At 37.4% G+C, this 27,763-nt stretch overlaps 2 pseudogenes; both read right to left on the reverse strand.

Moving 5' to 3' along the window:
* Positions 1-5,395: 5,395 nt before the first annotated feature.
* LOC138089162 (olfactory receptor 5W2-like) lies at positions 5,396-7,128 on the reverse strand (annotated as a pseudogene).
* Positions 7,129-13,242: 6,114 nt separating this feature from the next.
* LOC138089212 (olfactory receptor 5W2-like) lies at positions 13,243-27,514 on the reverse strand (annotated as a pseudogene).
* Between the last annotated feature and the right edge of the window lie 249 nt (positions 27,515-27,763).

Below are 27,763 nucleotides of genomic sequence, written 5' to 3' on the forward strand. Positions count from 1 at the left end.
AACCTATATGTTCAGATCAATTATTTGATTAAATGTGAAGTGATTTTTTTATTTGTTTCATATTGTTTCCAATGATATGGATGGATTTACAGTAATATGAGTAAAATATATTTACTGTACAATATAACAGTAAAGTTTTATCTTTTAGAGGCAGATAATATTACCTGAAAAGAAACTTAGAGGTAATCTAGCTTAAATCCGTCTTCTACACAGGGTGATCTGCAGAATAGAAAGCAACACTGTGGTATTTAGAGCAGTGTTCCTGCCTAGTTCATAGCATGGTTCTAACTAAAGAGAAAGCCATCCAGGGAAGCTAAAGATTTCTGCCCCGAGCTTTAACCCAGATACTTTTACATACTGGTATCATGAACATTACTGCTGTTCTATTTATAAGTAGTTTACTTGCACAGCCTATAACAAGTATGAGTGTGTCTTTTCTCTGCATTAGACATTTGCCAAATCTAACATTGCCTTGCTATGTTTCAGTTCAGTTCAGTTACTCAGTCACAGCTGACTCCGTGCAACCCCATGGACTGAAGCATGCCAGGCTTCCCTGTCCATCACCAACTCCTGGAGCTTGCTCAAACTCATGCCATTGAATCAGTGATTGCCATGCTTATTCTAAAGTATTTCAGTGGCAAAGATGAAAAAAGAGGTCAAGATATAAGAATTTGACCATAATATTAAAGCATTACATTTGTCATTGATAAATTGCATTTGCACAATGATATTTTCCATGAGTCATTGGTGCATGTATGAGGAAAATATATTATGAAGACATTAAAATGATAAAGAATGAAGAATACTGAAGATGACAGGCTAGAATAAATTTTGTGTTATATTGTTCCTTTTTTTTCAGATTAATATCAGGAAAGAAGAATCATTTTCCCCAAATTCCTATCTGAATTAGAAATTATCTTTAAAAATTTCAATAATTTCCCATTAATTTTTTCAATTCAAGGAAAGGAAACCTACAATCAACTGAATCAGTTCTTTTTCTGAAAGTAAGTTTAATGGGCTTAAAATTATCTCATCTTCACATATTACTCACTTCAGTTCAGGGCAGTCACTCAGTCGTGTCCTACTCTTTGCGACCCCATGAATCGCAGCACACCAGGTCTCCCTGTCCATCACCAACTCCCGGAGTTCACTCAGATTCATGTCCATGGAGTCCATGATGCCATCCAGCCATCTCATCCTCGGTCGTCCCCTTCTCCTCCTGCTCCCAATCCCTCCCAGCATCAGAGTCTTTTCCAGTGAGTCAAATCTTTTCATGAGGTGGCCAAAGTACTGGAGTGTCAGATTTAACATCATTCTTTCCAAAGAAATCCCAGAATTGATGTCCTTCAGAATGGACTGGTTGGATCTCCTTGCAGTCTAAGGGACTCTCAAGAGTCTTCTCCAACACCACAGTTCAAAAGCATCAATTCTTCGGTGCTCAGCCTTCTTCACAGTCCAACTCTCACATCCATACATGACTACTGGAAAAACCATAGCCTTGACTAGATGGTCCTTACTCGGCAGAGTAATGTCTCTGCTTTTGAATATACTATCTCGGTTGGTCATAACTTTTCTTCCAAGGAGTAAACGTCTTTTAATTTCATGGCTGCAATGACCATCTGCAGCGATTTTAGAGCCCCCAAAATAAAGTCTGACACTGTTTCTACTGTTTCCCCATCTATTTCCCATGAAGTGATGGGACCGGATGCCATGATCTTCGTTTTCTGAATGCTGAGCTTTACGCCAACTTTTTTCGCTCTCCTCTTTCACTTTCATCAAGAGGATTTTTAGCTCCTCTTCAATTCTGCCATAAGGGTGGTGTCATCTGCATATCTGAGGTTATTGATATTTCTCCCGGCAATCTTGATTCCAGCTTGTGCTTCTTCCAGTCCAGCCTTTCTCATGATGTATTCTGCATATAAGTTAAATAAGCAGGGTGACAATATACAGCCTGGACGTTCTCCTTTTCCTATTTGGAACCAGTCTGTTGTTCCATGTCCACTTCTAACTGTTGCTTCCTGACCTGCATACAGATTTCTCAAGAGGCATGTCAGGTGGTTTGGTATTCCCGTCTCTTTCAGAATTTTCCACAGTTTATTGGGATCCACACAGTCAAAGGCTTTGGCATAACCAATAAAGCAGAAATAGATGTTTTTCTGGAACTTTTGCTTTTCTGATGATCCAGCGGATGGTGGCAATTTGATCTCTGTTTCCTCTGCCTTTTCTAAAACCCGCTTGAACATCAGGGAGTTCATGGTTCATGTATTGCTGAAGCCTGGCTTGGAGAATTTTGAGCATTACTTTGCTAGCATGTGAGATGAGTGCAATTGTGTAGTAGTTTGACCATTCTTTGGCATTGCCTTTCTTTGGGATTGGAATGAAAATTGACCTTTTCCAGTCCTGTGGCCACAGCTGAGTTTTCCAAATTTGCTGGCATATTGAGTGCAGCACTTTCACAACATCATCTTTCAGGATTTGAAAGAGCTCCACTGGAATTCCATCACCTCCACTAGCTTTGTTCATAGTGATGCTTTCTAAGGACAACTTGACTTCATATTCCCAGATGTCTGGCTCTAGATGAGTGATCACATCATCATGATTATCTGGGTCGTGAAGATCTTTTTTGTACAGTTCTTCTATGTATTCTTGCCACCTCTTCTTAATATCTTCTGCTTCTGTTAGGTCCATACCATTCTGTCCTTTATTGAGCCCATCTTTGCATGAAATATTCCCTTGGTATCTCTAATTTTCTTGAAGAGATCTCTAGTCTTTCCCATTCTGTTTCTTTTCCTCTATTTCTTTACATTGATCACTGAAGATGGTTTTCTTATCTCTCCTTGCTATTCTTTGGAACTCTGCATTTAGATGCTTATATCTATCCTTTTCTATTTTGCTTTTCACCTCTCTTCTTTTCTCAGCTATTTGTAAGGCCTCCCCAGACAGCCATTTTGCTTTTTTGCATTTCTTTTCCATGGGATGGTCTTGATCCCTGTTTCCTGTACAATGTCATGAACCTCCAGCCAAAGTTCATCATGCACTCTATCTATCAGATCTAGGCCCTGAAATCTATTTCTCACTTCCACTGTATAATCATAAGGAATTTGATTTAGGTCATACCTGAATAGTCTAGCGGTTTTCCCTACTTTCTTCAATTTAAGTCTGAATTGGTAATAAGGAATTCATGATCTAGACACAATAAAATGAACTAGTATTCATATTGAATCAGTCTTTAGATACTGATGTAAAACTGAAAATATATATGAAGATGGATTAATTAGATCCATGTTTATTAATCTCTGAATTAATGATAATCCATTGACACCCATTTTGATTAGCTATATTTTTGAACATGTTTGCTGTCATGTTGCTGCCTTGTCGTTGCAACCAGTCATAAGAAGTTTCAGTGAATTGATAAAGTATGCCAGGAGCACACATTTAAGTCTTTTATATTATGCAGGAATTTTAGAGTTTTTCTTAACATGTCATAGTGTTTTACTAATACCACCTTGAACAACAGAGGAAATATGTAGGCTTTATTTTTCCGTTCTGAAATATTGTCACATAAGGACATTTTACAATGGCAGCTAAAGGACCATCAGAGGCTTTTAATTTTACAATTTTTAAAATATAAATGTATTTATTTATAACTGTAATGGATAAATATCAGTCCCTTTCAGTACGTTATGGTAATTAAAATACATTGTCACATCCTCGCTTTCTAAACAAACTAATTTAGTGTTTTAGCCTTCAGGAAGCCAGATCAAAGGTAGATGAAACAGTCAAATAGCAAGAGCTTAGAGCTTATTCTTTCTAGTGAAGTTAATAAGCATGTCTTTATAGTATATTATCTTAATGTCCACAACCATTTTATGTACCTTCCAAACAAACTTGTATATATGTGTTCAATATGTTAACTGTATCCTGATATACATTTTTAAGCTACTAATCAAAACTTCATTTAATTTTTATTAAGGAAAGTGAAAGTGAAGTCGTTCAGTCATGTCTGACTCTTTGCGACCCCATGGACTGTAGCCCACCAGTCTATGGAATTTTCCAGGCAAGAATATTGGAGTGGGTTGCCATTTCCTTTTCCAGGGGATCTTCCCGACCCAGGGATTGTACCCATGTCTCCCGCATTGCAGGCACACGCTTTACCATCTTGAGCCACCAGGGATGCCCAATTTTTTATTGACTATAATTGACATACAATTGTATTGACATATAATTAGCAGTGAAAAAGTATTGTCTTCTATTTTTAGTTTATTACATATTTGTTTATTTGACCTTCCAAGCAACATGTAGTGCTTTGTTTACATAATGCAATGCTCATTCTTTAGCAAAAATCTCTGATCAACAGGATGATATAATCTTTTAAATAGGGTTTTTTTTTTTGTGTGTGTGTGTGAACCACAAGCTAACCAGAGCTAAGAATAAGGAAAAAAGGAAGGAAATTGGTGTGCAGAGAGTCACAGAAGAATTGATAGTTGAAAATGAAGCACAATTATGTACTTTACCATGATTCTGTCCACTGTCTCTTACCTTTTTTTTACTGTGTGTCTGTGTGTCTGTGTGTGTTTTAGCTGTATTCAGATAAAATTGACAAATAACATGTATATGGTACAGGGCATGAATATTTAATATATGTTACATTCTGAAATAATTACTACAATAAAGTTAGTTAACACATTCATCAATTTACATAGCTATCACTTTGAGTGTGCATACCATGAAAACCCTTAATGTCTACTTGTTCTGCAAATTTCAGTCTTACAATACACAACTGTTAACTAGAGTCACAGTGCACATTAGACACCCAGAACTTATTCATCGAGCACCAGAAAGTCTGTAAACTTTGACCAACATCACCCATTGCTCCCATCTTTCAGCCTGTAGCAACAGCCAATCTATTCTCTATTTCTATGTGTTTGACCAATTGGATTCTGCTTGTATATGAGACCATACAGTACTTGTCTTCCTCTGTATGAATTATTTCAATTAGCATATGCCCCTCATGGTTCTTCCATGTTGTAACCAATATGACTTCTTCTAACAGGCATGGACTCATACACTTCAAGGTCAGAGTAACTGTCAAATCCTCTTCCTGCTATTTTTTTCATCTAAAAATTAAATCCTTTTTTGGATTTAAATAGTGTTTGACTAAAAACTGAACAAAAACTAACATATTGTAAAAGTCAGAAAAAAATTTCCTGGAACCTAATGCCATGTACAAGTTCTGGAAATATATAGAAGCATGACAGGTGGGGGAAATAGCAATATATTTCAAACAGAAATTATGTTTCTCATGTAACCTACCATTTAATTTTAATAAATCATCAGTCACCACATAAGTATGGATGTACATGTGTGCACATATACAAAATATAAATTTTCAAAATCATTTATTCTTCAATTTTTTCAGGGTTTGTTTCACATCCTTATTCCTTAGGCTATAAATCAGAAGGTTTAACATGGGAATCACAAGGGTATGAAACAAAGAGGTCATTTTGTCTTCATCTAGAGTAGGAAAAACTTTGCCTGAAATACATGAAGATCACTATTCCCTTGAAAATTGCTGTAGAACTTAGGTGAGAGGTGCAGGTAAAGAAAGCTTTTAACCCCCCTTTGGCAGAGTAAATCTTCAAGACCGATAGGATAATATATGAGACAAGAACTGAAATTGTACTCAGTTCAATGAAGCCAAAAGCAGTAAATATCAGTAACTCATTGACCTGTGTACCTGGGCAAGATAGCAATAGGAGAGGAGCAAATCACAAAAAAAGTAATTAATTTCATTTGACCCACAGAAACATAAGTGGAATGTTAATGTCATATGTATCAGAGCATCTGCTATTCCCACCAGATAAACCCCAGCCATGAGCAGGGAGCACACTCTGCTGACATGCTGACTGCATAGAGCAAGGGGCTGCTGACGGCCTTGTACCAGTCATAAGCCATCACTGCCATCAGGAGACAGTCACGATCTATAAAGGTATCAGTTCAGTTCAGTTACGTTCAGTCGCTCAGTCGTGTCCAAATCTTTGCGACCCCATGAATCGCAGCACACCAGGCCTCCCTGTTGATCACCAACTCCCGGAGTTCACTCAGACTCACGTGTCCATCGAGTCAGTGATGCCATCCAGTCATCTCATCCTCTGTCGTCCCCTTCTCCTCCTGCCCTCAATCCCTCCTAGCATCAGAGGCTTTTCCAATGAGTCAACTCTTCTCATGAGGTGGCCAAAGTATTGGAGTTTCAGCTTTAGCATCATTCCTTCCAAAGTAATCCCAGGGCTGATCTCCTTCAGAATGGACTGGTGGGGTCTCCTTGCAGTCCAAGGGACTCTCAAGAGTCTTCTCCAACACCACAGTTCAAAAGCATCAATTCTTTGGTGCTCAGCCTTCTTCACAGTCCAACTCTCACATCCATACATGACTACTGGAAAAACCATAGTCTTGACTAGACGGACCTTAGTCGGCAAAGTAATGTCTCTGCTTTTTAATATGCTGTCTAGTTTGGTCATAACTTTCCTTCCAAGGAGTAAGCGTCTTTCAATTTCATGGCTGAAATGACAATCTGCACTGATTTTGGAGCCCCCAAAAATAAAGTCTGACATTGTTTCCACTGTTTCTCCATCTATTTCCCATGAAGTGATGGGACCAGGTGCCATGATCTTCATTTTCTGAATGTTGAGTTTTAAGCCAACTTTTTCACTCTCCTCTTTCACTTTCGTCAAGAGGCTTTTTAGTTCCTCTTCACTTCCTGCCATAAGGATGGTGTCATCTGCATATCTGAGGTTATTGATATTTCTCCTGGAAATAGAGCACCAATAATTGCAGAGCACAGCCATAGAAAGGAATTGATTTGTTCTTAGTAAATAGATCCACCAGCATCTTGGGGCCAACTGCTGTGGAAATGCTAAGGCAACTGAAGGAGAGGCAGCTGAGGAAAAAGTACATCGGTGTGTGCAGCTGGGGATCCATTCTGATCAGGGTTATCATTCCAAGATTTGCCAGAAGAGTAATGAGATAAACAAAGAGAAATATGGTAAATAGGATCACTTTGTTCACAGCATTATCAGTAATTCCCAAGAAAATGAATTCAGTCATGGAGGAGCAATTCCCTGTATCCATTCTTCTTAGTTCTGATGTAAACTTTTGAGAAAATTATTAAAAAAAAAAAAAAAAAAAAAAGGACACTTGCATGTGGAACACTTTTTGGCATCTCCAAAATGTCATAAGACAGAATATACTTTTCTGTAAGTGTCTTTTAATAGTTAAAAAATTATTCAGTCATGCACACATTTTTTAAAGAGGCATAACTGTCTATTCTGCAATAATGAAAAAAATATCTGAGAAAGACTTTTGAGAAATTTGATGTAAATTTAGACGTCATTCATGAGGTCTGTTACTTTCTACAAGCTCTTCTCTGAGTGTTAGTTTCTTCATCCCAGAGAGTAGATTTAGAAAAATTTAACTCTTTACATCTTGAGAAAAACCTAGAAGAGACACCAGTGTTAGAGAGACCAGACAGTAAGACATAGGACTGAGCATTTATGAGGGCTGAAAATAGTCACTTAGATACAAAAATTAATAATAATTTTTATGTTTCTCAAACAAGTATGATTGCTTTTAGAGAATTTGACTTAGTTCCAGAAACAGAGAGCATACCAATGGCTAGAAATTAAAAAAAAAAAAAAAAGTAATTATATTACTTATTTTAGTTTATGTTATGTTCAGTATTTGCTGAGACATGAATTAAGTATTATTGACCTGGTGTTCTAGAAATTTATTCTTGCTTTCCCAAAATGCTCATTACCTCTTTGTGTAGTGTTAGTCGTCAAAAGGTGAATCTCTTAATGAGTGGGAAAAAAGAGCTAAAGGGAAGAGAAAACTCCATATTTATTGTATAATTCACATCATTTTATATGTTAAATGGCCTGTTAGTTACTAAATTGGAAACAAGATGACGGACAATAATGTTTCTAAAATGCATAGACTTTTCCTTTTGTAATATATATGTATGTGTATATGTATTAATGTTTATAAGAATAGAATGTAAGCAATGAACTTTTTTCCCTCAGAACTAAGAAACATGGCATGCGGTTCTCATGGAGATGAATTTTACATGTTTTTATCTTTATTGTGTTACCTACTCTATTTTAATTAAACAAAATATGCTTTAAATTCATGTATACATTTTTCCAAAGATAAAAAAGAGTAAATATTTCCTGTGAATAAAGAACAAAATAAAACAAATAAACAGTTGCATTGTGGATATTAACAATTTCAGATTCTTGTGATTCTGAAATCGAAATATTTCTAGCATTGATTTCAGATTTTAATGAGTAAGCTGGCACAAAATGGTTCATTTACAATTTGTTTTTTCAAAACGTTAAGTATTTTCTTCTATATTCTTTAAGTTAGGAACTGGAAACCTACCTGAGATGAGCAGGTCTTGACTAGTTAACAATAAGCAGGTGACCTCTTATTTTACCAGGTACACTGGGATTTAAATCCCTGTGCTACTGACCCTCTGCTTTGATGTTATGCAAACATTTCATTAATTATATTTCTGCTTCTGTAGTTCCCCTGAGAATTCAGAAGCTACTTAGCACAAGCTCAGTTTTCATGCCTTCCTGCTATCATCAAATTGATCTATGGTAAAAAGAAAACTGCAAAATTTTTTTGTATGATGTGCTTCACAGTTATCCTGAAATGATTTTGTCCTTCTTTAGTTAAAGAGTAAACCTACTGAAACTCAAAAAGATCCTCCCCCCATTATTTCCATTTCCTTAGATTTGTTCATAGTGTTTTAGAGTCTCCTTCACATCTCATTTAAGGATATTACCACACTTGTTTCATGTTTTCCTTTTTACTGAAATTTAATGAGTACATCATAAAATTCACCTTTCTAATCTATAGAGTTGTTTGTTTTTCACTGTGTTTTCAAGGTTCTTAGGTTATCATCAGTATTTACTTCCACAGCATTTTCATTACTATGATAAGAAATCCATATGTATTAGCTGTCGCTTTCCCTTTCTTCCTCCCTGAGCCCTGGCAGTTATAACTACTAATTTACTTTCTGATTCTTTGTGCTTCCAATTCTTGGCTTCCTTTTAAACAGAATTATGCAACATGCTTTTTTTTTTGTTTCTGTGTTGTTATTCTTTTCATCAGCCTTCTTGTCTTCACTGAAATATTTTCAAGGTTCATCTGTATTGCATGCATTGCATATTCATCCTTCTTTGAATTTTTGCCATACTTCATCTGTTTTGACAAACAAAATTAGCAAAATTATCATAAGTCATTTCTGGGTCTTGTCTTGAACAAGATAGTGTGTGAAAGCCATGAATTACCATATAGAAATTCCAACTACCCATCTTATTTTATACTGTGGCACATTCTGATATTACATGAACTGAAAGGGGAGAATTTGGGTCTATCTTTGTAGAAATTCTCATCTACTCTCAATTATTAAAGAACTTGCAACCTAGCCCACCTTTCCACTGAATATTTCATGCAACCTCAGTAAACATGAGAAAGAACAAAATAAGGAGTCAGTGATCATTCTCTGAAGTTATTTGGTTTTGAAATACAGTTTTTGTAGGAAGAGATAACTAGAACAGTGTGCAAAAATGAATCAGAAACAAGTTTTTGAATATATATAAATGCATGCATATTCAAGTGTTTCCCAGGTGGCTCAGCAGAAAAGAATTTGACTGTCTAGCAGGAGATGTGAGTTCGACCCCTAGGTCGAGAAAAGCCCCTGAAGTAGAAAATGACAACCCACTCCAGTGTTCTTGCCTGAAAATTTTCTTGGGCTGAAAAGCCCCTGGAGTAGAAAATGACAACCCACTCCAGTGTTCTTGCCTGAAAAGTTTCTTGGGCGGAGGAGCCTTACCATCCATGGGGTTGCAAAGAGTCAGGCATGACAGAGCACGTATGGTCAGGTCATTCACTTAAGTTATCTAGTTATGAAATGCAGTTTATGCAGTAAGAGATAAGTGGAGCAGTGTGCAAAAATAAATCAGAGAAGCAAGCTTTTGAACATATATATGCATGTATATTCAAAGATTGAGGTAAAATGTTTGAAAATCATATATATATATATATATGTATGACATATATATCACTGAAGAAAGCGAAGAGGAAATAAAAGAAATACCTAGAGAAAAATGACAACAAAATATGACAATCCAAAACCTAAGGTGCTCTGCCAGGGTCCAGCCATGGTGAATCCAGGGAATTCGAAGCAGGGACGGAGTTGGCAATTAAAGAGAGATTACTTAGAAATTTAAAGAGAGATTAGAGAAGAATAATGTAGCAAAAAAAAAAAAATAGAGGAGAAAAGAGGCTGATATTCCTTGGTTTACACGGAAAGCTAATAAAGTCTCAAGACAAGAAGCTTGAACCTTCTACGTAGGCCACAGGCTCCCGCTTGAATAGCAGAGGGTGCCCCACCTTGGGCTTCCTCTCATGTGGGACTTAGAAGCCCGGGCACATGGCGAGCCTCTGTGTTCCAAGGGATCAGCCTGAAAAAGAGAGGGAGGGAGAGGGGGAGAGAGTTGACACGGGGGAGCCAAGCTTGTGCAAAAACTGCATAACTTTATTTCCAAAAGGTGCTTATATACCCTAACTTTTACACAATGGCAGATGCAGAGTCATGCAAGGGCAGCAGTCCTGACCCTTACCTATACCAGGCTTTCTTTCTGCATATCTTTCTGTATACAAAAGGTCTCAGGTGATTATGGCCAAGAGGCCTGTTAACACTTTATGGCTCTCTTCCTTAATGAATGTTAATCTCATTTTCCCTGAAGTGTTTTTCTTTAATCTGCATCATCCTCAAAGGACTAAATAAAGTTACATCCCTGTAGAACAAATGTGAAGTGGGTTATAACAAAGAAAGTACTTAACTCAAAGATCTATGTTGCTACTTATTTTTTATATATACCAACTATATCAACAAACAAAAGATATGAAAACTTGACAGCAAGTATTGGCTTAACAATGAAACCCTTAATCAGTCTTATTCTAATGATTTTTCCTAGAATTTTTTAAGCTTTCTGTGCCTCTTCCAGTTGGGAGGCTGTAAAAAATCACATGTGCAGATGCAAAAATCCGGACAGTCCTGTCAGGCAAGTTAGAAAGCTATCAGAGGGTTTTGAGCTGAGACACTCCTTTTATGCCCAGGAGACTTATTAACTAGAGCTCTAAGTTAATTTTCTTTAGAGAAAGGTGGTAGGGAATAGCCCCCTCCCCCCCCACCCCGTAATGTCTGAAGAGTATAGTATGGCAAACAGTAAACAGACAGATTTTGGTTTTGGGGTAGATGCTCAGGCAGAGGACCCCTTGAGACCTGACTTGCCTTTGCCTGTCAAGCCTCTTCCTCATGACCTTTGTCATGGGCGGGATTCCTCGTGCTGGCTCCCAGCAGTGCTCAGCAAAAACAGTTCTAAGAAGGAAGCTTATTGCAATACAATCTTACCTCAGGAAACAGGAAAAATCACAAATAAGCAAAGTTACATTACACCTAAAGCAATTAGGGAAATAATAAGTGAAACCTAAAGTTAACAGATGGAACCAAAACATAAATATCAGAGAATAAATAAATTAAAAATATAAAGAAAATAATAACAAAGGTCAGTGAAACTAAAATCTGATTCTTTGAGAATATGGAGTTGATAAACTTTCAGCCAGACTCATCAAGAGAAGAAAAGAGAAGACTCAAGTCAATAAAATTAGAAATGAAAAATGAGAAGTAAAACTGACATTACAGATATTTTCCATCAGTCATTGGTGATGTGTAAAAGGGTTGTGCTATGGAAAGAAGAAGGAAAGTAAGTGATGAGAACTGAAGTAGACAGCCTAAAATACATCAGAATCTTTTGATATGTTGTTCCCTATTTTTGTAGAATTTCAAGAATTTTCGTGGAACAGAAGAGTATCTCCATGCCATTGCCACAACTTTGATTTGAATTGTGAATTTCCTATAAAGCACTCAGTTCTTCTTTAAGTTATCCAAATTCCAGACGAGGAAGCCTATTTTAATTAGATATTGTCTACTGCAATATTATTTTTGACTTCCATTTAATGGGCTTAATTTTTTTCTTTTTTTATATCATATTTATTAGATCCAATAAAATGGAGCAATATGTAGGTCAAATTAGTCTTTAGATGCTGTAATATACATCTGACATTTGAATGGAGACAAATTAACTAGATTACATGTATATATACTGCACAATACCTGCCAATCCACTGATGCCTTGTTTGTCTTAGACTTTAATTTTCTGATAGGATTTTCTGTTAGGATGCCTTTTATGAGCAACAGTTCCAAAAGAGTTCAGTGAATTGATAAAATATGGCAGGAATAGAAACCTATACATCTTTTATATAAAATAATAATTTTTTGTTTGTAACTTTTTCCACAATGAGAACGTTTCCTAACATGTCATATTTCACTGCTGCTGCTAAATCGCTTCAGTCGTTTCCAACCCTGTGAGACCCCCATAGACGGCATCCCACTAGGCTACCCTGTCCCTGGGATTCTCCAGGCAAGAACACTGTAATGGGTTGCCATTTCCTTCTCCAATGCATGAAAGTGAAAATTGAAGGTGAAGTTCTCAGTCATGTCCGACTTTTAGCAACCCCATGGACTGTCTCACAAATGTCCTCAAATTGTTTATCCCATGATCATTTTGTGGTTCATTTATTACTAAACTGCTTAGGTCATTAATGCCTACTACTAGTATCAGCTTAAATTCATTAGTATATAATCTATAAGATGTACTATAATATATATATATATAAACCGAGTTCTGAAAGATCACTCAGCAAATCTTTGATTTAATTTAAGACAAAACCTTTAAGACACTGCATAATGTTTGAGTGAGACTGAAATAATGTTTGAATGACAATTGAATCAAAAATTAGCATAACTGAAAAGTCAAAAGGTTTTTCCAAAACGGTAAGTGCCTTATATAAACGCAGCCCAGATACTAAGCATGATATCTGAGGAAACCTGTAATATTTCTTAACAGTGAAGCTGTGCTTAGTCACTCAGTCATGTCTGATTCTGTGACCCCATTGATTGTAGCCCACAAGGCTCTTCTCTTTATAGGGATTCTCCAGGCAAGAATACTGGAGTGGGTTGCCACTTCCTCCTCCATGTGTCATACCATCTAATTTTAATTACACAGTTACTATATGTGTGTGGTTGTGTGCACATATGCATAATTCAAATATTTAAAAATAAAGTTTAGCTTTCAATTTTACTAAAGCCTCTTTTACATTCTTTTTCCACAGGCTAAATACCAGAGAATTTAGCAGGGGAATTACAAAAGTGTAAAACAAACATCATTTTGTCTTCATCAAGAAAGTAGGATGAATTTGGCCTGAAATACATAAAGATTACAGCTCCCTGGAAAATTGACACTGAGGTTAAGTGGAAGGTGCAGGTGGTAAAAGCTTTGACTCTCCCCTCAGCAAAGTGGATCTTCAAGAGTGAAATAAAAGCAGAAGATAGCAGAGGAATAGGACGGGGAGACCACTTTCTCCTCCACAAATTCAACAAAAGAACTTTTAAACGCTGAATAAATTCCAAAAAACTCCTGAATATCGGCAGAGGATATCAGGCACCCAGAAAAAGCAGCCCATTGTCTTCGAAAGGAGATGTCTTATCAATGGTGCTGTATAGAAGGAGAAGTCTTAAGGCTACTATAAAAATAAGCAGGAGGCTTAAGTCCAAACCCTGAGAACACCAGAGAACTCCTGACTCCAGGGAACATTACTCGACAGGAGCTCATCAATCGCCTCCATACCTACACTGAATCCAAGCACCAACCAAGGGCCAACAAGTTCCAAAGCAAGACATACCATGCAAATTCTCCAGCAACCCAGGAACACAGCCCTGAGCTCCAATACACAGACTGCCCGAAGTTACTCCAAAATCATTTACATCTCATAACTCATTACTGAACACTTCATTGCACTCCAGAGAGAAAAAATCCAGCTCCACCCACCAGAACACCGACACAAGCTTCCCTAACCAAGAAACCTTGACAAGCCACCTGTACAACCCCACCCACAGCAAGGAAACTCCACAATAAAGAGAACTCCACAAACTGCCAGAATACAGAAAGGCCACCCCAAGCTCAGCAATATGAACAAGATGAAGAGACAGAGAAATCCCCAGCAGGTAAAGGAACAGGATAAATGCCCACCAAACCAAAGAAAAGAGGAGGAGATAGGGAATCTACCTGATAAAGTATTCCAAGTAATGATAGTGAAAATGATCCAAAATCTTGAAATCAAAATGGAATCACAGATAAATAGCCTGGAGACAAGGATTGAGAAGATGAAAGAAAGGTTTAACAGGGACCTATAAGAAATAAAAAACAGTCAATATATACTGAATAATGCAATAAATGAGATTAAAAACACTCTGGAGGCAACAAATAGTAGAATAAGAGAGGCAGAAGATAGGATTAGTGAATTAGAAGATAGAATGGTAGAAATAAATGAATCAGAGAGGAAAAAAGAAAAACAAATGAAAAGAAATGAGGACAGTCTCAAAGACATCCAGTACAGTGTTAAACACCCCAACATTTGAAGTATAGGAGTCCCAGAAGAAGAAGACAAAAAGAAAGACCATGAGAAAATCCTTGAGGAGATATTAGTGGAAAACTTCCCTAAAATGGGGAAGGAAACAATCACCCAAGTCCAAGAAACCCAGAGAGTCCAAAACAGGATAAACCCGAGGTGAAACACCCCAAGACACATATTAATCAAATTAACAAAGATCAAACACAAAGAACAAATATTAAAAGCAACAAGGAAAAAACAACAAATAACACACAAGGGGATTTCCATAAGGATAACAGCTGATCTTTCAATAGAAACTCTTCAGGCCAGGAGGGAATGGCAAGACATACTTAAAGTGATGAAAGAAAATAACCTAAGCCCAGATTACTGTATCCAGCAAGAATCTCATTCAAATATGAAGGAGAAATCAAAAGCTTTATAGACAAGCAAAAGATGAGAGAATTCAGCACCACCAAACCAGCTCTCCAACAAATGCTAAAGGATCTTCTCTAGACAGGAAGTATGAAAAGGGTGTATAAACTCAAGCCTGAAGCAATAAAGTAAATGGCAACGGGATCATACTTATCAATAATTACCTTAAATATAAATGGGTTGAATGCCCCAACCAAAAGACAAAGACTGGCTGAATGGATACAAAAATAAGACCCTTATATGTGTTGTCTACAAGAGACCCACCTCAAAACAGGGGCCACGTACAGACTGAAAGTGAAGGGCTGGAAAAAGTTATTCCACGCAAATAGAGACCAAAAGAAAGCAGGAGTAGCAATACTCATATCAGATAAAATAGACTTTTAAACAAAGGCTGTGAAAAGAGACAAAGGACACTACATTGCCAGGAGCCAGTGTGAGGAATCCCCCCCGTGCAAATGTCAGGAGAAAGGAGACTTGGCATATGCAAAGGCAGGATCAAGCCTCAGGGGTCCCCCTGGAAATTCTCAAGCATCTACCCCCCAAAACCAGAGTCTGCCTGCCTTACTGTTTTGTAATCTTACTTACACTTCTGACATTAAGGGGGCTGTACCCCACCACACCTCTCTGAGGAGTTAACTTAGAGCTCCAGTTAATAAAATTCCTGGGTGTGACAAGAGTGTTTCAGTTCTCAAACTCCTCTGAAAGTTCTCTAGCCTACCTGACAGGTTCGTCCAGTCACATGTCATTGTTCATAGTCTCCCAACCATGAGAGGCACGAGATGCTTTAACTTTCTAAATACAGATTATTTTGAGAAGTTAGAAAATTATTAGTATAGTATAGTGGCTTGATTAGAAATTATACTGGTGAAGGGTTTTCATTTGTTGGGCAAATATTTGCTGCTAAGTCTCTAAAGCCCCTGCCCTTATACACATTAATAAATATAACTAGCATATAGGAGATATAAGTATTAACCTTAATATTAATCATGTTAAACCTTAGGCTAAGTAATATATTTTCTTAATTATAACCCACTGCACCTTCACTGTATAGGAATGAAACTTTATCTGGTGCTTTTGGAGGGTGGCGCCTGGGTTTTAGAAAAATCACCCCTGGAAAAAATGAGTTTTCTGGTTGACTGACAGTTATCAGAAAGAAAGGGTCATAAAATGTTAGCAGGCCTCATGGCCAGAAGATGATGTAAAGCCCCTAAGACCTTTGTATACATTTGTATAAAGCACCTGATTTTGATAAAGGTCAGGTCTGCTGACCCCACGTGACTTTGTATTTTATCTCTATGTGTAACAAAAAGTATATAAGCGGACCTGAAAAATAAATAAACAGATCAGTTCCTGGAAAGACTGGTCTCCTTATGTCATTTTTTCTCTCACCTTCTGGCTGAATTCCCATCTGGAGCATGAAGGCTTGTCAAGCCTAGTAATTTTTCCAGGGCTTCTAAGATCTGACTGGGGAGGCCTTTGTGTCTCCATTCCTTTGGGAGCCTGGGAAGACGCCTGTGGCTTACATAGGTGGTGCAAACTCCTTGTCTTGGAGTTTTATTGGTTTTCCACATAAACCGAGCTATTCAGTCTCCTTTTCTCCACTAAATTTTCCCACTACACTATCCTTTTTTAATCTCTCTTTATATCTGTAATTAAATAGTTCTTTCCTAGGCACTGGCACTGTCCACCCTTCAAATTACCCTGGATCCACTGGGGCTGGACCCTGGCACTACATAATGATCAAAGGAAGCTATCTTCAAGAAGAAGATATAACAATTATAAATATATATACACCCAATAGAGGAGCACCACAATATGTAAGACAAATTCTAACAAGTATGAAAGGGGAACTTAACAATAACACAATAATAGTGGGGACTTTAATACCCCACTCACACCTATGGATAGATCAACTAAACAGAAAATTACTAAGGAAACAAAAACTTTAAATGATACAATAGACCAGTTAGACCTAATTGATATCCATAGGACATTTCACCCCAAAACAATGAATTTTGCCTTTTTCTCAAGCACACAAGGAAACTTCTCCAGAATAGATCACATTCTGGGCCATAAATCTAGCCTTGGTAAATTTTTTAAAAATTGAAATCATTCCAAGCATCTTTTCTGACCACAATGCAGTAAAATTAGATCTCAATTACAGGAGAAAAATTATTAAAAATTCCAACATATGGAGGCTGAAACACAAGCTGCTGAATAACCAACAAATCACAGAAGAAATCAAAACAGAAATCAAAATATGCATAGAAGTTAATGAAAATGAAAACACAACAACCCAAAACCTGTGGGACACTGTAAAAGCAGTGCTAAGGGGAAAGTTCATAGCAATACAAGCATACCTCAAGAAACAAGAAAAAAGTCAAATAAATAACCTAACTCTACACCTAAAGCAACTATAAAAGGAAGAAATGAACAACACCAGGGTTAATAGAAGGAAAGAAATATTAAAAATTAGGGCAGAAATAAATGCAAAATAAATGAAAGAGACATGGCAGAAATCAATAAAGTCAAAAGCTGGTTCTTTGAAAGTATAAATAAAATCGACAAACCATTAGCCAGACTCATCAAGAAACAAAGGGAGAAAAAATCAAATCAATAAAATTAGAAATGAAAATGCAGAGATCACAACAGACAACACAGAAATACAAAGGATCGTAAGAGACTACTATCAGCAATTATATGCCAATAAAATGGACAATGTGGAAGAAATGGACAAATTCTTAGAAAAGTACAACTTTCCAAAACTGAACCAGGAAGAAATAGAAAATCTTAACAGATCTATCACAAGCATGGAAATTGAAACTGCAATCAGAAATGTTCCAGCAAACAAAAGCCCAGGTCCAGACGGCTTCACAGCTGAATTCTACCAAATTTAGAGAAGAGCTAACATCTATCCTACTCAAAATCTTCCAGAAAATTGCAGAGGAAGGTAAACTTCCAAATTCATTATATGAGGCCACCATCACCCTAATACCAAAACCTGACAAAGATGCCACAAAAAAAGAAAACTACAGGCCAATATCACTGATGAACATAGATGCAAAATTCCTCAACAAAATTTAGCAATCAGAATCCAACAACACATTAAAAAGATCATACACCATGACCAAGTGGGCTTTATCCCAGGGATGCAAGGATTCTTCAATATCCACAAATCAATCAATGTAATTCACCACATTAACAAACTGAAAAATAAAAACCATATGATTATCTCAATAGATGCAGAGAAGGCCTTTGACAAAATTCAACATCCATTTATGATAAAAACTCAACAGAAAGCGGGAATAGAAAGAACATACCTCAACATAATAAAAGCTATATATGACAAACCTACAGCAAACATTATCCTCAATGGTGAAAAATTGAAAGCATTTCCCCTAAAGTCAGGAACAAGACAAGGGTGTCCACTTTCACCGCTACTATTCAACATAGTTCTGGAAGTTTTGGCCACAGCAATCAGAGCAGAAAAAGAAATAAAAGGAATCCAAATTGGAAAAGAAGAAGTAAAACTCTCACTGTTTGCAGATGACATGATCCTCTACATGGAAAACCCTAAAGACTCCACCAGAAAATTACTAGAGCTCATCAATGAATATAGTAAAGTTGCAGGATATAAAATTAACACACAGAAATCCCTTGCATTCCTATACACTAATAATGAGAAAGTAGAAAAAGAAATTAAGGAAACAATTCCATTCACCATTGCAACAAAAAGAATAAAATACTTAGGAATATATCTACCCAAAGAAACTAAAGACCTATATATAGAAAACTATAAAACACTGATGAAAGAAATCAAAGAGGACACTAATAGATGGAGAAATATACCATGTTCATGGATCGGAAGAATCAATATAGTGAAAATGAGTATACTACCCAAAGCAATTTACAAATTCAATGCAATCCCTATCAAGCTACCAGCCATATTTTTCACAGAACTAGAACAAATAATTTCAAGATTTGTATGGAAATACAAAAAACTTCGAATTGCCAAAGCAATCTTGAGAAAGAAGAATGGAACTGGAGGAATCAACTTGCCTGACTTCAGGCTCTACTACAAAGCCACAGTCATCAAGACAGTATGGTACTGGCGCAAAGACAGACATATAGATCAATGGAACAAAATAGAAAGCCAAGAGATACATCCACACACATATGGACACCTTATCTTTGACAAAGGAGGCAAGAATATACATGGAGTAAAGACAATCTCTTTAACAAGTGGTGCTGGGAAAACTGGTCAACCACTTGTAAAAGAATGAAACTAGATCACTTTCTAACACCGCACACAAAAATAAACTCAAAATGGATTAAAGATCTAAATGTAAGACCAGAAACTATAAAACTCCTAGAGGAGAACATAGGCAAAACACTCTCCGACATAAATCACAGCAGGATCCTCTATGATCCACCTCCCAGAATTCTGGAAATAAAAGCAAAAATAAACAAATGGGATCTAATTAAAATTAAAAGCTTCTGCACAACAAAGGAAAATATAAGCAAGTTGAAAAGACAGCCTTCTGAATGGGAGAAAACAATAGCAAATGAAGCAACTGACAAACAACTAATCTCAAAAATATACAAGCAACTTATGCAGCTCAATTCCAGAAAAATAAACGACCCAATCAAAAAATGGGCCAAAGAACAAAATAGACATTTCTCCAAAGAAGACATACGGATGGCTAACAAACACATGAAAAGATGCTCAACATCACTCATTATCAGAGAAATGCAAATCAAAACCACAATGAGGTACCACTTCACACCAGTCAGAATGGCTGTGATCCAAAAATCTGCAAGCAATAAATGCTGGAGAGGGTGTGGAGAAAAGGGAACCCTCCTACACTGTTGGTGGGAATGCAAACTAGTACAGCCACTATGGAGAACAGTGTGGAGATTCCTTAAAAAATTGCAAATAGAACTACCTTATGACCCAGCAATCCCACTGCTGGGCATACACACCGAGGAAACCAGAATTGAAAGAGACACATGTACCCCAATGTTCATCACAGCACTGTTTATAATAGCCAGGACATGGAAACAACCTAGATGTCCATCAGCAGATGAATGGATAAGAAAGCTGTGGTACATATACACAATGGAGTATTACTCAGCCGTTAAAAAGAATTCATTTGAATCAGTTCTGATGAGATGGATGAAACTGGAGCCGATTATACAGAGTGAAGTAAGCCAGAAAGAAAAACACCAATACAGTATACTAACACATATATATGGAATTTAGAAAGATGGCAATGACGACCCTGTATGCAAGACAGGAAAAAAGACACAGCTGTGTATAATGGACTTTTGGACTCAGAGGGAGAGGGAGAGGGTGGGATGATTTGGGAGAATGGCATTCTATCATGTATACTATCATGTAAGAATTGAATCACCAGTATGTCTGACGCAGGATACAGCATGCTTGGGGCTGGTGCATGGGGATGACCCACAGAGATGTTATGGGGAGGGAGGTGGGAGGGGGGTTCATGTTTGGTAACACATGTAAGAATTAAAGATTTTAAAATTAAAAATAAATAAATAAATAAATAAAATAATAATAATAAAAGATTAAAAAATAAAACAAAATAAAAATAGTTTGCAGAGCAAAAAAAAAAAAAAAAAAAAGAAGAAGAAGAAATGTTCCAGCAAACAAAAGCCCAGGTCCAGACGGCTTCACAGCTGAATTCTACCAAAAATTTAGAGAAGAGCTAACACCTATCCTACTCAAAATCTTCCAGAAAATTGCAGAGGAAGGTAAACTTCCAAATTCATTATATGAGGCCACCATCACCCTAATACCAAAACCTGACAAAGATGCCACAAAAAAAGAAAACTCTAGGCCAATATCACTGATGATCATAGATGCAAAAATCCTTAACAAAATTCTAGCAATCAGAATCCAACAACACATGAAAAAAAATCATACACGATGACCAAATAGGCTTTATCCCAGGGATGCAAGGATTCTTCAATATCCACAAATCAATCAGTGTAATACACCATATTAATAAATTGAAAAATAAAAGCCATATGATTATCTCAATAGAGGCAGAGAAAGTCTTTGACAAAATTCAACATCCATTTATGATAAAAAAAAAAAAAAAACTCCAGAAAGCAGGAATAGAAGGAACATACCTCAACATAATAAAAGTGATGCATGACAAACCAACAGCAAACATTATCCTCAGTGGTGAAAATTGAAAAAATTTCACCTAAAGTCAGGAATAAGACAAAAGTGCCTAGTTTAACCACTACTATTAAACATAGTTTTGAAAGTTTTGGCCACAGCAATCAGAGTAGAAAAATAAATAAAAGGAATCCAAATGGAAAAAGAAGAAGTAAAACTCTCACTGTTTGCAGATGACATGATCCTCTACATGGAAAACCCTAAAGACTTTACCAGAAAATGACTAGAGCTAATCAATGATTACAGCAAAGTTGCAGGATATAAAATCAACACACAGAAATCCTTTGCATTCCTATACACTACTAATGAGAAAATAGAGAAATTAAGGAAACAATTCCATTCATCATTGCAACGAAAAAAATAAAATATTTAGGAATATATCTACCTAAATAAACTAAAGACCTATATATAGAAAACTATAAAACAGTGGTGAAAGATCAAAGAGGACTCTAATAGATGGAGAAATATACCATGCTCATGGATCAGAAGAATCAATATAGGGAAAATGAGTATACTACCCAAAGCAATCATAGATTCAATGTAATCCCTATCGAGCTACCAATGGTATTTTTCAGAGCTAGAAAAAATAATTTCACAATTTGTATGAAAATACAAAAAAACTCAAATAGTCAAAGCAATCTTGAGAAAGAAGAATGGAACTGGAGGAATCAACCTGCCTGACTTCAGGCTCTACTACAGAGCCACAGTCATCAAGACTGTATGGTACTGGCACAAAGACAGAAATAAAGATCAATGGAAGAAAATAAAAAGCCCAGAGATAAATCCACACACCTATTGAGACCTTATATTCCACAAAGGAGGCAAGAATATACAATGGATGAAAGACAATGTCTTTAACGAGTGATGCTGGGAAAACTGGCCAACCACTTATAAAATAATGAAACTAGAACACTTTTTAACACCATACACAAAAATAAACTCAAAATGGATTAAAGATCTAAATGTAAGACCAGAAACTATAAAACTCCTAGAGGAGAACATAGGAAAAACACTCTCCAATGTAAATCACAGCAGAATTCTCTATGATCCACCTCCCAGAATATTGGAAATTCAGTTCAGTTCAGTTCAGTCACTCAGTCGTGTCCGACTCTTTGCGACCCATGAATCACAGCACACCAGGCCTCCCTGTCCATCACCAACTCCCGGAGTTCACTCAGACTCACGTTCATCAAGCACATGATGCCATCCAGCCATCTCATCCTTGATCATCCCCTTCTCCTCCTGCCCCCAATCCCTCCCAGCATCACAGTCATTTCCAATAAGTCAACTCTTCGCATGAGGTGGCCAAAGGACTGGAGCTTCAGCTTTATCATCATTCCTTCCAAAGAAATCCCAGGGATCATCTCCTTCTCAATGGACTGGTTGGGTCTCCTTGCAGTCCAAGGGACTCTCAAGAGTCTTCTCCAACACCACAGTTCAAAAGCATCAATTCTTCAGCGCTCAGCATTCTTCACAGTCCAACTGTCACATCCATACATGACCAAAGGAAAAACCATCGCCTTGACTAGACGGAGCTTAGTTGGCAAAGTAATGTCTCTGCTTTTGAATATTCTGTCTAGGTTGGTTATAACGTTTCTTCCAAGGAGTAAGCGTCTTTTAATTTCATGGCTGCAATCACCATCTGCAGTGCTTTTCGAGCCCCCCAATATAAAGTATGACATGGTTTCTACTGTTTCCCCATCTATTTCCCATGAAGTGATGGGACCGGATGCCATGATCTTCATTTTCTGAATGTTGAGCTTTAAGCCAACTTTTACGCTCTCCTCTTTCACTGTCATCAAGAGGCTTTTTAGCTCCTCTTTACTTCTTCCACAACGGTGGTGTCATCTGCATATCTGAGGTTATTGATATTTCTCCCGGCAATCTTGATTCCAGCTTGTGTTTCTTCCAGTCCAGCAATTCTCATGATGTACTCTGCATAACAGTTAAACAAAGAGGGTGACAATATAAGCCTTGACGTACTCCTTTTCCTATTTGGAAACAGTCTGTTGTTCCATGTCCACTTCTAACTGTTGCTTCCTGACCTGCATACAGATTTCTTAAGAGGCAGGTCAAGTGGTCTGGTATTCCCATCTCTCTCAGAATTTTCCACAGTTTATTGTGATCCACACAGTCAAAGGCTATGGCATAGTCAATAAAGCAGAAATAGATGTTTTTTCTGGAACTCTCTTGCTTTTTCCATGATCCAGCGGATGTTGGCAGTTTGATTTCTGGTTCCTCTGCCTTTTCTAAAACCAGCTTGAACATCAGGGAGTTCACGGTTCACGTATTGCTGAAGCCTGGCTTGGAGAATTTTGAGCATTACTTTACTAGCATGTGAGATGAGTGTAATTGTGCGGTAGTTTGAGCATTTTTTGGCATTGTCTTTCTTTGGGATTGGGACGAAAACTAACATTTTCCAGTCCTGTGGCCATTGTTGAGTTATCCAAATTTGCTGGCATATTGAGTACAGCACTTTCATAGCATCATTTTTCAGGATTTGAAAGAGCTCCACTGGAATTCCATCATCTCCACTAGCTTTGTTCATAGAGATGCTTTCTAAGGACAACTTGACTTCACATTCCAAGATGTTTGGCTCTAGATAAGTGATCACATCATCACGATTATCTGGGTCGTGAAGATCTTTTTGTACAGTTCTTCTATGTATTCTTGCCACCTCTTCTTAATATCTTCTGCTTCTGTTAGGTCGATACCATGTCTGTCCTTTATCGAGCCCATCTTTGCATGAAATGTTCCCTTGGTATCTCTAATTTTCTTAAAGAGATCTCTAGTCTTTCCCATTCTGTTCTTTTCCTCTATTTCTTTGCATTGATCACTGAAGAAGGCTTTCTTATCTCTTCTTGCTATCCTTTGGAACTCTGCACTCAGATGCTTATATGTTTCCTTTTCCTCTTTGCTTTTCCTCTCTCTTTTTTCACAGCTAGTTGTAAGGCCTCCCCACACAGCCATTTTGCTTTTTGGGGGGATAGTCTTGATCCCTGTTCTTGTACAATGTCACAAACCTCATTCCATAGTTCATCAGGCACTCTATCTATCAGATCTAGGCCTTTAAATCTATTTCTCACTTCCACTGTATAATCATAAGGGATTTGATTTAGGTCATACCTGAATGGTCTAGCGGTTTTCCATACTTTCTTCAATTTGAGTCTGAATTTGGCAATAAGGAGTTCATGATCTGAGCCACAGTCAGCTGCTGGTCTTGTTCTTGTTGACTGTATAGAGCTTCTCCATCTTTGGCTGCAAAGAATATAATCAATCTGATTTTGGTGTTGACCATCTAGTGATGTCCATGTGTAGAGTCTTCTCTTGTGTTGTTGGAAGAGGGTGTTTGCTATGACCAGTGTATTTTCTTGGCAAAATTCTATTAGCCTTTGCCCTGCTTCATTCCGTACTCCAAGGCCAAATTTGCCTGTTACTCCACGTGTTTCTTGACTTCCTACTTTTGCATTCCAGTCCCCAATAATGAAAAGGATATCTTTTTTGAGTGTTAGTTCTAAAAGGTCTTTGAGGTCTTCATAAAACCATTCAACTTCAGTTTCTTCAGCGTTACTCATTGGGGCATAGACTTGGATTACCGTGATATTGAATGGTGTGCCTTGGAAACAAACAGAGATCATTCTTTCATTTTTAAGATTGCATCCAAGTACTGCATTTCTGACCCTTTTGTTGACAACAATGGCTACTCCATTTCTTCTGAGGGATTCCTGCCCACAGCAGTAGATATAATGGTCATCTGAGTTAAATTCACCCATTTCAGTCCATTTTAGTTTTCTGATTCCTAGAATGTCGACGTTCACCCTTGCCACCTCTTGTTTGACCACTTCCAATTTGCCTTGATTCATGGACCTGACATTCCAGGTTCCTATGTAATATTCCTCTTTACAGCATCGGATCTTGCTTCTATCACCAATCATGTGCACAGCTGAGTATTGTTTTTGCTTTGGCTCCATTCCTTCATTTTTTCTGGAGTTATTTCTCCACTATCTCCAATAGTGTATTGGGCGCCTAATGACCTGGGAAGCTCCTCTTTCGGTATCCTATTATTTTGCCTTTTCATACTGTTCATGGGGTCCTCAAGCCAAGAATACTGAAGTGGCTTGCCATTCCCTTCTCTAGTGGACCACATTCTGTCAGACCTCTCCACCATGATGCGCCTGTCTGGGTTGCCGCACAGGCATGGCTTGGTTTGATTGAGTCAGACAAGTCTGTGGTCCTAGTGTGGTTAGATTGACTAGTTTTCTCTTAGTATTGTTTCAGTGTGTCTGCCCTCTGATGCCCTCTTGCAACGCCTACCATCTTACTTGGGTTTCTCTTACCTTGGGCGTGAGGTATCTCTTCACGGCTGCTCCAGGAAAGCACAGCTGCTGCTCCTTACCTTGGACGAGGGATATCTCCTTACTGCTGCCATTCCTGACCTTCCACGTGGGATAAAAGCAAAAATAAAAAATGATACCTAATTAAACTTTAAAGCTTCTGCACAACAAGGGAAACTATAAGCAAGGTGAAAAGAGAGCCTTTGGAATGGGAGAAAATAATAGCAAATGAAGCAGCTGACAAACAACTAATCTCAAAAATATACAAGCAACACCTGCAGCTCAATTCCAAAAAAATAGACGACCCAATCAAACAATGGGCCAAAGAGCTAAATAGATATTTCCCAAAGAAGACATACAGATGGCTAACAAACACATGAAAAAATGCTCAACATCACTCAGTATCAGACAAATGCAAATCAAAATCATAATGAGGTACCATTTCACGCCAGTCAGAATGGCTGTGATCCAAAAGTCTACAAGCAATAAATGCTGGAGAGGGTGTGGAGAAAATGGAACACTCTTACATTATTGATGGGAATGCAAACTAGTACAGCCACTATGGAGAACAGGATGGAGAATTCTTAAAAAACTGAAAATAGAACTGCCTTATGACCCAGAAATCCCAATACTTGGCATACACACCAAGAAAACCAGAATTGAAAGAGACATGTGTACCCCAATGTTCGTCACAGCACTGTTTATAATAGCCAGGACATGGAAGCAACCTAGATGTCCATCAGCAGAGAATGGATAAGAAAGCTGTGGTATATATACACAATGGAGTATTACTCAGCCATTAAAAAGAATGCATTTGAATCACTTCTAATCAGGTGGGTGAAACTGGAGCCTGTTATACAGAGTAAAGTAAGCCAGAAAGAAAAACACTAATTCAGTATACTAACGTATATATATGGAATTTAGAAAGACGGTAATGATAACCCTGCATACAAGACAGCAAAAGAGACACAGATGTATAGAACAGGCTTTTGGACTTTGTGGGAGAGTGGAAGATTGGGATGATTTGGGAGAATGGTATTAAAACATGTGTAATATCATATCTGAAATGAATCACCAGTCCAGGTTCAATGCATGATACTGGATGCTTGGGGCTGGTGCACTGGGCCGGCACAAAGGGATGGTATGGGGAGGGAGGAGGGAGGGTGGTTCAGGATAGGGAACACGTGTATACCTGTTGCTGATTCATGTTGATGTATGGCAAAACCAATACAATATTGTAAAGTAATTAACCTTCAATTAAAATAAATAAATTTATATTAAAATATATGAGCAACAACTCCTAAAATAGTACTCAGTTCAATAAAACCCAAAGCAGTGAATATCATTAACTCATTGACCTGTGTATCTAAGCAGGACAGGAAAAGAAAAATAAATAAATAAATAAATAAAAGCCAATGTAAAATACAGAAAAAATGGTTAATCACATTTGACCCACAGAAGCATAAATGGAAAGTTAATGCTGTGTGTATCTGAGAAACTGTTATCTCCACCAGGTAAACCCCAGCCATGTGCAGGCAGCACACCCTCTGAATATACTGACTGCATAGAGCAAGGGGCTGCTGATGGCCTTGTACCAGTCATAGGCCATCACTGCCAGCAGTAGAGATTCAGAATCTGAAAACATACAGAAGACCAAGAATTACAGAGCACAGCTATAGAAGGGGACAGTTTTGTTCTTTATAAATGTTTCCATCAGCGTCTTCAGCCCAATTGCTGTGGAATTGCAGAGGCCACAGAAGGAGAGGTGGCTGAGGAAAAAGTACATAGGTGTGTGCAGCTGGGGATCCATCCTAATCAGGATTATCATTTCAAGATTTGCCAGAAGATTGATGAGATAAATAAGGAGAAACATTGTAAATAGGATCCCTTTGTTCTCAGTGTTATCAGTAATTCCCAGGAAAATGAATTCAGTCAGGGAGGAACAATTCCCTCTATCCATTCTTCTTTATTCTTGCATAAACTTCTGAGAATATGATGAAGACAATGACACTTGCATGTGGTAACACTTCTGCACATCTGTAAAATATCATAAGGCAGAACATCTTTTTTCTGTAATAATCTTTTTAAAATCAAGAATATTCTACCCATGCACACTCTCTTCAAAGAGGCATACCTGTCTATTCTGCAGTAATTAAAATAATTCGAAAAAGACCTTTGAGAAAATTTGATGTAAATCTAGATGTCATTT

This window comes from Capricornis sumatraensis, chromosome 12 (genome assembly GCF_032405125.1).
Source record: "Capricornis sumatraensis isolate serow.1 chromosome 12, serow.2, whole genome shotgun sequence".
In the NCBI taxonomy this organism is placed as follows: Eukaryota; Metazoa; Chordata; class Mammalia; order Artiodactyla; family Bovidae; genus Capricornis; species Capricornis sumatraensis.